The following is an 11,289-nucleotide window of genomic DNA, read 5'->3' on the forward strand; positions in this document are numbered from 1 at the left end:
ATGGAGAAAGATATTACATGCTAACACAATCAAAAGAAAGTTGGAGTAGCTATGTTAATTACACAATGCAGACTTCCAGAACAAGGAAAAATTATTAAGGGTAATGAGAGGTATTACACAATGATAAAGAGGTCAATTCTCCAAGAACACGTAAAAATCTTTAAAGTGTATGCACCTAACAACAGAATGTCAAAATACATAATTAAAAAACTGCTGGAACTGCCAGGAGAAATAGAGAAATCCACTATTACAGTTGGAGACTTCAACACCTCTTTATCAGTACTTCCAACAGTGAAAAAATCAGTAAGGATGTAGTTGAATTGAACAGCACCATCAATCACTTTGTTCTAATTGACGTTTATAGAATACTCCATCTGACAACAGCAGAGTACACATTCTCCTCAATCTCAAATGGAATAGACCACATTTCTGGGTTACAAAACACAGCTTGACAAATTTAATACAATAGTAATCACTCAAAGAATGTTCATAGAAAACAATGGAATTAAACTGGAGATCAAGAACAGAAAAATAGCTGAAAAACAAACAGAAAAATAATGGAGAGTAAATAATACTCTTCTAAATAATGTGGGGGTCAAAGAAGTCTCAAGCGAAATTTTAAAATATTTTTAACTAAATGAAAGTGAAAATACACCTTATCAGAATATGTGGCGTGCAGCAAAAGCAAAGCTTATAGGGAAGCTTATAGCATTGAATGTATATATTAGAGAAGAAAAATATCTAAAATTTAAAAATCTAAGCTTCTATCTTAGGAAATTAGAGAAAAGAAAGCAATTTAAGCCAAAAGAAAGCAGAAGAAAAGAAAAATTAGGCAAGAAGTCAATGAAATTGCAAACAGGAAATCAATAGAATCAATGAAACCAAAAGCTGGTTCTTTGAAAATATCAATAAAATATATTAACCTCTAGCCAGACTAACCAAGAAAGAATTCTTCAGCAGAAGGAAAAGATTCCAAACAGCTACTTGGAAACAGAGGAAACAGTGAAAAGCAATGAATGGTAAATAGGTGGGTCCTTATGAAAGTATATTAACTGCAAAAGATGATAATAATGTGTTGTAGAATTCAAAATACATGCAGAATTGACATGCATGACAATAGTAGGGCAAAAGAGGAAAGGTAGGTAAATAGGATTCAACCATTCTAGGATCTAAGCATTATCAAGGAAATGATAAAATTAATAATTTTATTAGATGCATTAAGCCACATATCTGTTCTTTAAAGTAGAGATCTTTAAAATGACCATTAAAAAATAATGAAAGAATGTATAACCAATTAAAGATGGAAAAATAAAATAATTTAACATATTTTATTAATTCAAAGAAAGACAAGAAAGGATAGAAAAGTGAACATAAGGAGATCAGTCACATATAAAGCAAATTGCAAGATGGTAGATATTGACCCAAGTATACCAATAATTAAATTTAAATGGAACAAATATTTCAATAAAAGAGTAAAATTATCAGACTCAATATTAAGAAATAGTATGGTAATTAGAAGTAAATTCTATGACACAGAACGTTTGAACCTAAAGGAATGAGAAGAATTACCAGAATTACTTGGAGATGTTTGGTAATGTTATCTAACCCATTGGTTAGAAATAAAAACCATAAGTCTATGTGTGCACAATTACATATTTGAAAATGTATCAAACAAAACCTGGCAAAAGTAAATAGTGACCTAAATAAATCTACAATCATAGTGGGAGATTTTATTGCATCTCTTTTAATAGCTAATAGGACAACATAAGGAGTCATCCCTCTCAATTCAATTTATACCCAAAAGACAAAACTTGAAACTCTAGTGAGAAAAGTTTTCCCAAATGAAGAGTGATTATTTGTGGTTTTTCTGGTCTCTAGACCTCTGTAATCAAAGACCGTATCCATTCTCCTCCCTTGGAACATACAGGGCTTTATAACCTGAGATCTGACCTCCCATACTCATTATCTGACAGGATATCTGATAGCCCCAGAGGAAATATCCTCAAAGAATAAAATAACAATCTATTTGAGGAGAATTATTTGCAAAGAAAAAGAACACACTGCATAAAAGTCCTTCAGAAATAGAAGCATCAGAACAAAAAAAATCAAAAATTTTAAATTAATCTAATAAAGTATATTAAAATATAAACAAGATATTTTTAATGTGAAGTAGAGTAAGACAACATTAAAAGAACAAAAAATGATTTGAAAAATAAGATAGTCAACATAAAGAGCACAATGGTTATACAGATTTGAATTGATACAACTGGGAGAAAAAATTAGTAATTGGAAGACCCACTTGAGTAACTATCCAGAAGGAAGAATTAAAAGATAAAGAATAAGAAAACATTAAATGTTAAGCTATCTGGAAAGTAGAATTAAAGTAGAATAAAAAAATACAGATAATAGAACCTCAAGGAGATCATAATAGAAATTGAAAGAAGGAAATTTTGTTTTTAAATAATAGAGAAGTATTCCCTGGAATTAAAAAATAAATGAAAAAAGTCATATTGCAAGCATTCCTAGATTGTTAAAAGTGACAAATTAGTGGGGAAAAACACCTGGGAATTAAAGAATGTATCAAAGACAACAAGAAACTTCTAAAAGCTTCAGAAAGAAGGAGCAGATCAAGGAAATCATCAGATCAGCAACACATTTTTCAACAACATCCCTGGAAGCAGTATGAAGATGGAACAATATTTTGAAGATATTGAAAGAAAAACTTTTGGACATAGATGCTTAGACCCAACCAAACTAATTCACGTATTACAGCATGATAAAAAATATTCACGTGAATTCAAAACCGTAGCTTTTTCCGAAAAAGACTTGCACTGAAAATTGTTTTGGATAATATTTTTAAATTGCATTTTATATATTTTTTTAAAGATTTTTTTTTATGTGAACCATTTTTAAAGTCTTTATTGAATTTGTTACACTATTGCTTCTGTTTTATGGTTTAGTTTTTTGGCCAAGAGGCATGTGGGATCTTAGCTCCCCGACCAGGGATCGAACCCACACCCCCTGCATTGGAAGGCAAAGTCTTAATCACTGGACGGCCAGGGAAGTCCCTAAATAGCATTTTAAATAATAACATTTTTATTTTTCAATAAATCTATGAGATGCTACAAGAAATATGAAGAAGAAATTAAATATGTCAGTAAAGTTTATTTTCTTTAAAATCACAGTGAGCATAATAGAAAGAAAATATATACATATTACCCCAGAATTAAAATCTAGATCACATCAAACTAAAAAGGAAAGAAGGAGCGTGTGGCAAAGGGATGAGAAAGTTAGTAAGTATACCATCCTGTTTGAAGTGAGAGATAAGAGTTAAAGACAATAAGTAAAAATAAGTTTTTAATTAGACACAAAAGCATGGAAAGAGAATAAACCAAAATATTAGAATTACATACAAATATACGAAGAATTAATCTGAATGTAAATTTTCTAAACTTACTATTCAAGACACATTTTCAGATTGGATTTAAAAAACGAACAAAATCAAGATATATGTTGTTTACAAGAAAAAGATCTAAAGCATAAAGACATATGAACACCTGAAACTTTTTAGTAAGTGAAAACATTCTATCAGACAAATCGTAACCAAAACTGGTTTAGGTAAATAACTATTAGAAAAGTGTACTTAAAAGTGTACTTAAAATCTACTACTGCATACAAACAAGGTATAATCTGTATGTGCTACTATCTTCCAGCTTTTTGCCTGGAAACATTTTTGACCTGTGACACAGGGAAGTGCAACCAAAACAGCGGCGAGCAGTCTTACTGAGAGGAGGAGAGAGAGCTCAGAGTTCTGGGAGGCAGAAGTAGCTGGAAATCTGCAAGGCAATGTAATGAAGAAGAGAGATCCATGCAGAAAAATGGCTCCAGAAATCTTCAAGTCTGTTCAAAGAATAACCAAGACGGTGTAAACTGCATATTTCACAGAGCTCACACAGAGCTGGACACGCGTGCATTCCAATCAGTCAAAATAGAGACTCCTTGGAGAACACCCTAGGAATTCAAAAGAGACCCTTGAAGGGGCATGTATTAGTAAACGGCTGAAATCCAGAGAAAAGCACTATAAATGCACCATAAGTCTGAAAAACAAGCTTTCAATGAAAAAATGGAAAATCTGAATAGCCCAATGTCTCCTTACAAAAATGGAATTTATAAGTAAAAAGACTTTCACAAGGAGATTCCATCCCAGGTGGCTTCAATAGTAAATTCTATGAAATGTTTCATAAAGAATAATACCATTCTAATACAAAATCTTTCAGAAAGTAGAGGAAAGGGGGACACGTGCCAACTCACCTAATGAGAAAGCATTGCACTGATACCAAAACCAGACAGTTATATTACAAAAAAATTTTTAAGGGAGAAAGTTATAGTGCCCACTTCGGTAACACATATGCTAAAATTGGAAAGATACAGAGAAGATTAGCATAGACCCTGCCCAAGGATGACACACAAATTCGTGAAGCAGTCCATATTTTTTCAACTCTACTTCAATAAGTTTTTTTAAAAAATAAAAAAAGTTACAATCCAGTTGCATTCATTTATATTTAAAGGACACTTCCCTGAAACGCTATTTTATAATTGTCTCTTTGTTAAATATCCAGATTTGGTGTCCTCAGGGCAATGCACCATGCAAATTTAGGGATGAGTGAAGGGCAGGTGAGAAAAGAAGAATCAGTGATTTTAGGAAATGATATATATGGAAGTTTGTGGCCACAAAATTGATATCTTTAAAATTCTTGTTACCTCTGATGTCCTAATCTTGTAATCCTAAATTAGATTGCTAAGTAATGTGCAAGTATCTGCCCTGTTGCCTAAACAGTGTTCAAAGATTCTTTAGAAAGGAGATCTCGTCTCCAAGGACTCTCTTCTGCTCTGCCTTTTACTTAGCTTACAATTGTGTTTTATTTACCTTTCATTTCAACTAGATTGTTTTTATTCACCAACTTAATAAGCATAGGGATCAGTTCATTTAAAAAATCTCCATTATAATTTTATCTTGAAATATTTATTATAGTTGTTATTGTTAGTTCATTTAGGCATGAGAATTCTGTTCCCCATCTGATTAAATGATTACCTGATCTTCTTGTTAGAATATTGGAGCATCTGCCTCCAATAAAAGCTCCGTGCTAAGTACTTATCACAGTTCCTTAAGGATAAAGTGGAACTTAAGCAAGTCCGAAAGAATAGGTTGTTTAGTATTTTTACGCTTGCCTGCTAATAAGTATTTAATTATGGCAAAATTTGTCTGAAAATTGCTTTTATTATAATATACAACCCAGTTTAAAATTTGTGTGAGAAGTCCTAAAGCTCTCACCTACCTCGGATTATTGAAGAATGCCACAATTATAGACGGATAGCTCAGGTGACAGCAATACCTCCTTAAAATCAGAAGTAAGAAATCTGATTATTTTTTTTACTCCTTTCTTTCGTCTTCTTTGTATTCCTTCTCCTTTCTTCCAATAAGACAGATATTTCAAAGTATGCATAGAGATATTCCCATGTATTTAATCCCTACTAAATAGCTTCTTAATGACTTTTCTGGCTCTGAACAACCTCCTAAAAAATACAGGATTTTGGTCATTCATAGATGGGCCATCTCTTCAGTGTTATAGTAGTCTAAAAATATACCAGTATTTTTATTAATTTAATTTAATTTTTAAACTATTTAAGCATTAGTAAAATCAGTTTTTAAATGTTGATTAATTGCACTGATTTTTCAGTACCTCATGTGCAGTGATACTGCTCCTTCAAGTAGAAATCAAGAATATTTCTTTACATAAGAACACATGCCACATCTATTTCTTCTTTGAAAATGCACCCTTAGCTGCCAGCAGAAGTTCCTCAGGGGTTTTAAAAACATCAATCAGTTTCACAGCTGGAGAGAAAGTACTTTCTTAGAGAAGTTTTACCTATAAGAAGAATAGGCTTTGTCACTTTTGAAGGCACACAATGAGTTAAATTTAAGAAATGCCAAGAAATAGCTTTTCACTCACAACTGACTTTATTTGAAGAGAAAAAGAATAGAGTAGGCATAGTGACTAAACACTTTACACCCCAGGTACTCTCAGGAAGCACACAGTGAACTGTGGTGATAGCCACTGGACAGGCTGTCTCTGGGGGACACTGCCCCTCCAATCCTGCAGAAAAGCCCTGATATACCAGTGCTTAGACAAAAGCACTTTATGACTCCTACTTCTCCCTGAGTAAAAAGGTATTTCAGTCTCAGGTCTGAGTCCTGACAGAAAAAGAAATCGAAAATCTCAAGTGAAGCATTGTCCTTTACTTATTTTATCACTTGCGTTTTATTTACCTTTCATTTAAACTAGATTGTTTTTACTCACAAATGTAATAAACACAGAGGTAATTTTATAAAGAGATCTAGATTATAATTTTACCTTCAAATATTTATTATAGTTATTACTAGTTTAAGCAGAACATGTAGTGAATTAATTATATCTTCTTGGCATTTTAAAGGAAAATATAGTTTTTAAAAAATGGATGATTATTTGACATATCTAATAAAGCTTGGTTCAGAATAACTTTGTTTTTACCAGTATTTTAAATAGGATAATTTCCTTCCCTATGTCATTGTCACAATATTTTGATCAATATGCAGAAGAATCAAGGGATACTTTTAGTCAATTAAGATAAATGTAAGAATGTACTGATGAATAAAGCTTGTTCATTTTATACTGGTTCATACTTATGAAAGACAACTACTGTGCTGTATAACAGTCGAGCTATTGCTTTTTAAAAAGTCTATAAATCTTTGTGCAAAAGCGCATTCATCTATGTGGCTAAAACATGAAATAATAATTTGGTAATTAACGTTTAATTTCACTCAAAGAATTGTTTTAAATAAACCCCAGAGATTTCCCTGAAAAAAAAAAATCTGTTAAACTTGGAAGCCAAAAGAATGCTTTATTTCTTTTGTAACTTTAAATACCTTCTATGTCTGAAAATGGGATAAAATAGCACTACTTGTGAAGATGGATTAATGCTAATAAGATCTTTTCAAACTCTCATTTATGTTGATTGTATAAATATAAAGTTATGACTAATAAGAACTCAAGTGTACTCTGAAAGAACAACTTGAGACTTTCAGTTCCTTATTGCAAATAATTGCTCATATTATTTGTCTTGTGTTATTTGTTCTGACTGGCTTTAGTCTTTGAAATTATCCATTTTATCCAGAATTTATTTGCCAGGATTCTCTTTAACATGCAAATGTGCTATAATTGTCATCATTTATTTAAATAGTTTACTTTTCCCATTAACAAAGAAGATATGGACTGAATTGGAAATAAAATTGGCTGATGATGAGTGAGCAGCCAGTGGGGAAGGGCAGGAAGAACAGCTAGTGCTGTAAAGAAAGAGAAAGGCTTCATTGAGCATCTATATGAAATGATTCTGGCCACTTCATTTTTAACCCTCACAGACATGTTGTCAGATAATCATCAGTTTCCAGTTTCCAAAATAATGGGGCTGGGGATGAAGATTAGGTAACTTGCCCCAGAGCTATGACATGTAAAGCCAGGTCCAGCTGACTCCAAGGCCTATGAGATGAGTAAACACAAGATTTTGACTTTTCTGCAGAGTCCTGCAGAGATGAGCAAGGACCATCTCCAATAAAATATGTGAAGTGGACAGAATTTTGATTCAGTATCTCAAGGCTTTTTTTTTTTTTTACATCTTTATTGGAGTATAATTGCTTTACAATGGTGTGTTAGCTTCTGCTTTAGAACAAAATGAATCAGTTATACATATACATATGTTCCCATATCTCTTCCCTCTTGCGTCTCCCTCCCTCCCACCCTCCCTATCCCACCCCTCCAGGTGGTCACAAAGCACCGAGCTGATCTCCCTGTGCTATGCGGCTGCTTCCCACTGGCTATCTACCTTACGTTTGGTAGTGTATATTTCCTGTACCATGCCCCACATGTAAACATATCCGTTCTGACATTCACTCCAAGAGCCAGCAGAAATGCCTTCCCAGTCCTTCCTATTTCTTCTTGCCCTGTCCTCCACTATTCATTCATCTAATTGTTCATTCATTTATGTATGCATTCATTCACCAAATATTGAGTGTTTATGATGTGCTAAGGACTGTTTTGGCACTGAGGCTACAAATGTGAACTAAAAGAACCCCATCCTTGCCTTCATGGAATTACCTCCTAATAGGATCTGAGAACAACTTTATGGAGATACTCTAATTACACAAATAATAAATATTTAAATTACAATCACCCCATTCTCCCCGTCTCCATCATCAACCCAGTCGGTGTCATCTCTCAGGAAACAATCTGAAGACTCAAGTCAGATGTAAATCTCTAAATTTTATCCAACCACATTTTCATAAGAGTCTAGATACCACTTGAAAGTGCCAAGGGTAAGGGGAGGGGTAGGGAGTAGGAGAAGGAGAAGCGCAGATGAGGAAGAGCCTTGAGTAGGGCAGGAAAGGCAGTACTAATCAAAGGAGCAAAAAGTGATAGAAAATGCATGCATAATTGGTCAGGGATGAAAGAAAAAGACAGGAATAGAGATCACCTAGAGAAGTGGATTAAGGAAGAGTCCTGATTGGCAAAGTGAGCTATGTAACATCTGTCTCTCTTCAAGACTCTAAGCCCCTTGAGGGAGGAACTGGGCATTTTTACCATTTCCATGTGCATCATCGCCGTGTCACGTAGCATTCTGTCTTGCACACAGTCTGCATTCCATAATATTTGCTGAAATGAAGGAAGAAAGGAAGGGAGAAATCCAACATGTTGGCCTAATCTGGCTTATTAATTTTAAATACTACATGGTGATAACCGATAGGCAAGTTGTTAAGTGCATATAGCTCCATGCCTTCTGACCGTACCACAGCAGCTGTGACATGAGGGATCTGCTTGTGGCTTTCAGCTCTTTGGCCTATTTTCTGTGATAATGACAAAGTCCCTGAATTAGCCAGTGCTAAGATTTTTTAGCCATGGACTCAGCAGAGGAACATGAATGTCTATCATATGTAAATTTCATAAAGCCAATGTCTGACACAGGTACCTCTTGACTCTCTACACTGATTTCTCAGAACTTTCATATGCCCAGCTGGATACGGTGCATTTAAATCAGGCTGACCCACTCAAAGGCACACTAGCCTTGCTGGAAGTAATCCCTTTGGTACTCTCCCCTTTCCAACAACCTCTACTTCCCTGTGCCAATCCAGTACACCCCTGAGTTCTGACCTTTTTACTTGGCCTCTTGTCTCAAGCCCCATGCTCAAGCATTGCACAGCACATAATTCAACTCATCCTTGGACCATAGGACTCTCCTGAACTTGCCCTTCCGTTCTTCCTGCTCTTGGTTGCTCTGGATAATCCAATAATGTGTAACCCAGGGCCTATTCCTGGAACTGCATTTCAGCCATTGTGACCTGATATCCTGCTCAGACCTACTCTAACTCCTCAGGAAGAGGAATTAAACTCTCACATGCCTGGGCCTCTGATGAATAGCTTGAATCTTGAATTTCGTTTGGATTCTACTGTTGGATTCTCTCACCATGTATTAAGCTCATCCCTGCCTTTGTGCTCAAATACTCACTTTTTCATCTTGCTCCCTTAATCTCCTCAGGTTTGGCTTAACTCTTAGGTCAGCTTGAGAACAGGTGTCTGGCTTTTCTGTCAGAATTTTTCGCCACCATGGAGTCCCTCTGCTTCTTAAACTTTCTGCCTTCACACCTTATGAAAATATCTGGAAAACCAATTGACTGTCAAGTTGAGTAGAGTTGGCCAATAGGATTTCTTGTACCTAAGAATTTCAGACTTCCCTCATCTATCCAGAAGTATTTAAGAAAACTTCAAATCAACCAAAGCAGCATCTTTAGAAAATCTCTTAGATCTTGAGGATTCAGCCTAATCCTCCCAGGAAAACTTTAGCAAAATATACAGAGTAGTTTCTACCATTTTAGAAGAATAGGAATATGAGGCTTTAGCCTGAGAAAAGTGCTTTATAACTAGAGGAAGAAAGAGAAGCCCTGTGCTGTCTCTTCTCTCAGATGGTATCTTGTGATCCTCAGATTAAAAAAAGATATAAGAGAAATACCAGAAATTATCTCTTTCATGACTTTCAGTGTTAGTGAGTTGAATGTTGGCCTGAATGCCTCTAACATCATTGTTGTCACTTCTCTCTCTCTGGGGATGCAGGAAATGGAAAAGAATTAACTCAGTGCAGCTGTTACTTATTTCAGTGAGGCTGTTACAAATTTATCAAGGTGCAAAAATGTCTTCTTGTCCTAACTGACATCAGAATTAAGATGTCTAAATACTTACCTGAAGGACTTTATTAATTAAGACATATTTGCTTAAAAAAGAAAAAGAAATAAATGCAAATTTATCCAAAAGAATCTTTTATTTTGAATTCCAGAGTATCATCATGCCAGTGGACAAGTTACCATTTCTTCAATATATATCCATATATATATATATTTCTTTATTGCCTAAGGGGAATGTTATGTCTCCTTTTCCATTGAATAAATGCATATTTGGTTGTGTTTATATAAGAACAGAAGAACTTTGGGGCAGAAAAAAAGGAGGGACTCAAGGACAAGTGTGACTTTCTGACTTAAGATTTACAGTCTCTCCTTGATGTGGAGACAGTCATGCACGTAAATCTTTGAGCACTAAGAAATGAATCTATTCCCTATGCTCTGTGTTGGGGGGGCGGGGAAGAGAGCTCAGCAAGAACAGATGTGGCCATTCGCTCAGTTACCCAGTGAAAACAAGTAATTGCCATGGCAACTGGAGGATATCATGGGGTACACAAACTGACCTCTAAGACTCAGCGTGCTTTATGCTATAGGAATTGCATATGTATACTTGCTTGTGATGTAGATTTCCTTCCTATGTGAGAGTACTACAGCGTTAAAATACTAATTTTTTCCTGCCTCTAATATCCTCTGGTTTTATTTTGATCTGAACCTGAAAAGAACACTGGAAAGAACATATAGTCCTTGATGTCAGAACTACAAAATATACTATTAAAAGATGTAAATAAATGGTGAACTACCATAAAAAGATGAAAGGGCGCCTACTTACAAAGAACTCAGGAATAAAAAGCTCAGGTTATGCTTGAGAGCATTTCAGCTCCCCTTTAAAATAGGTACACACCGATCCAAAGCTGTATTCTTAGTTGTATTTGTTTAATCCCTGTACCAACCACAAGTTATTTCAGCTAGAAAAGCAACAACAAAACTGAATGGGTAAATTGATTCCTGTAGCAAATGGATGTGTATGTATG

At 34.7% G+C, this 11,289-nt stretch overlaps 1 non-coding gene across 1 annotated transcript; it reads left to right on the plus strand.

Annotated features, from left to right (window-relative positions):
• The first annotated feature begins 4,387 nt into the window (after window positions 1-4,387).
• On the plus strand, window positions 4,388-4,494 carry LOC113631390 (U6 spliceosomal RNA). Its single transcript, XR_003437304.1, has one exon. It is a non-coding gene; the product is annotated as a U6 spliceosomal RNA (small nuclear RNA).
• Window positions 4,495-11,289: the final 6,795 nt, after the last annotated feature.

Source organism: Aethalodelphis obliquidens, unplaced genomic scaffold (assembly GCF_003676395.1).
Source record: "Aethalodelphis obliquidens isolate GAN/ISIS:26980383/991018 unplaced genomic scaffold, ASM367639v1 scaffold32, whole genome shotgun sequence".
Classification (NCBI taxonomy): domain Eukaryota; kingdom Metazoa; phylum Chordata; class Mammalia; order Artiodactyla; family Delphinidae; genus Aethalodelphis; species Aethalodelphis obliquidens.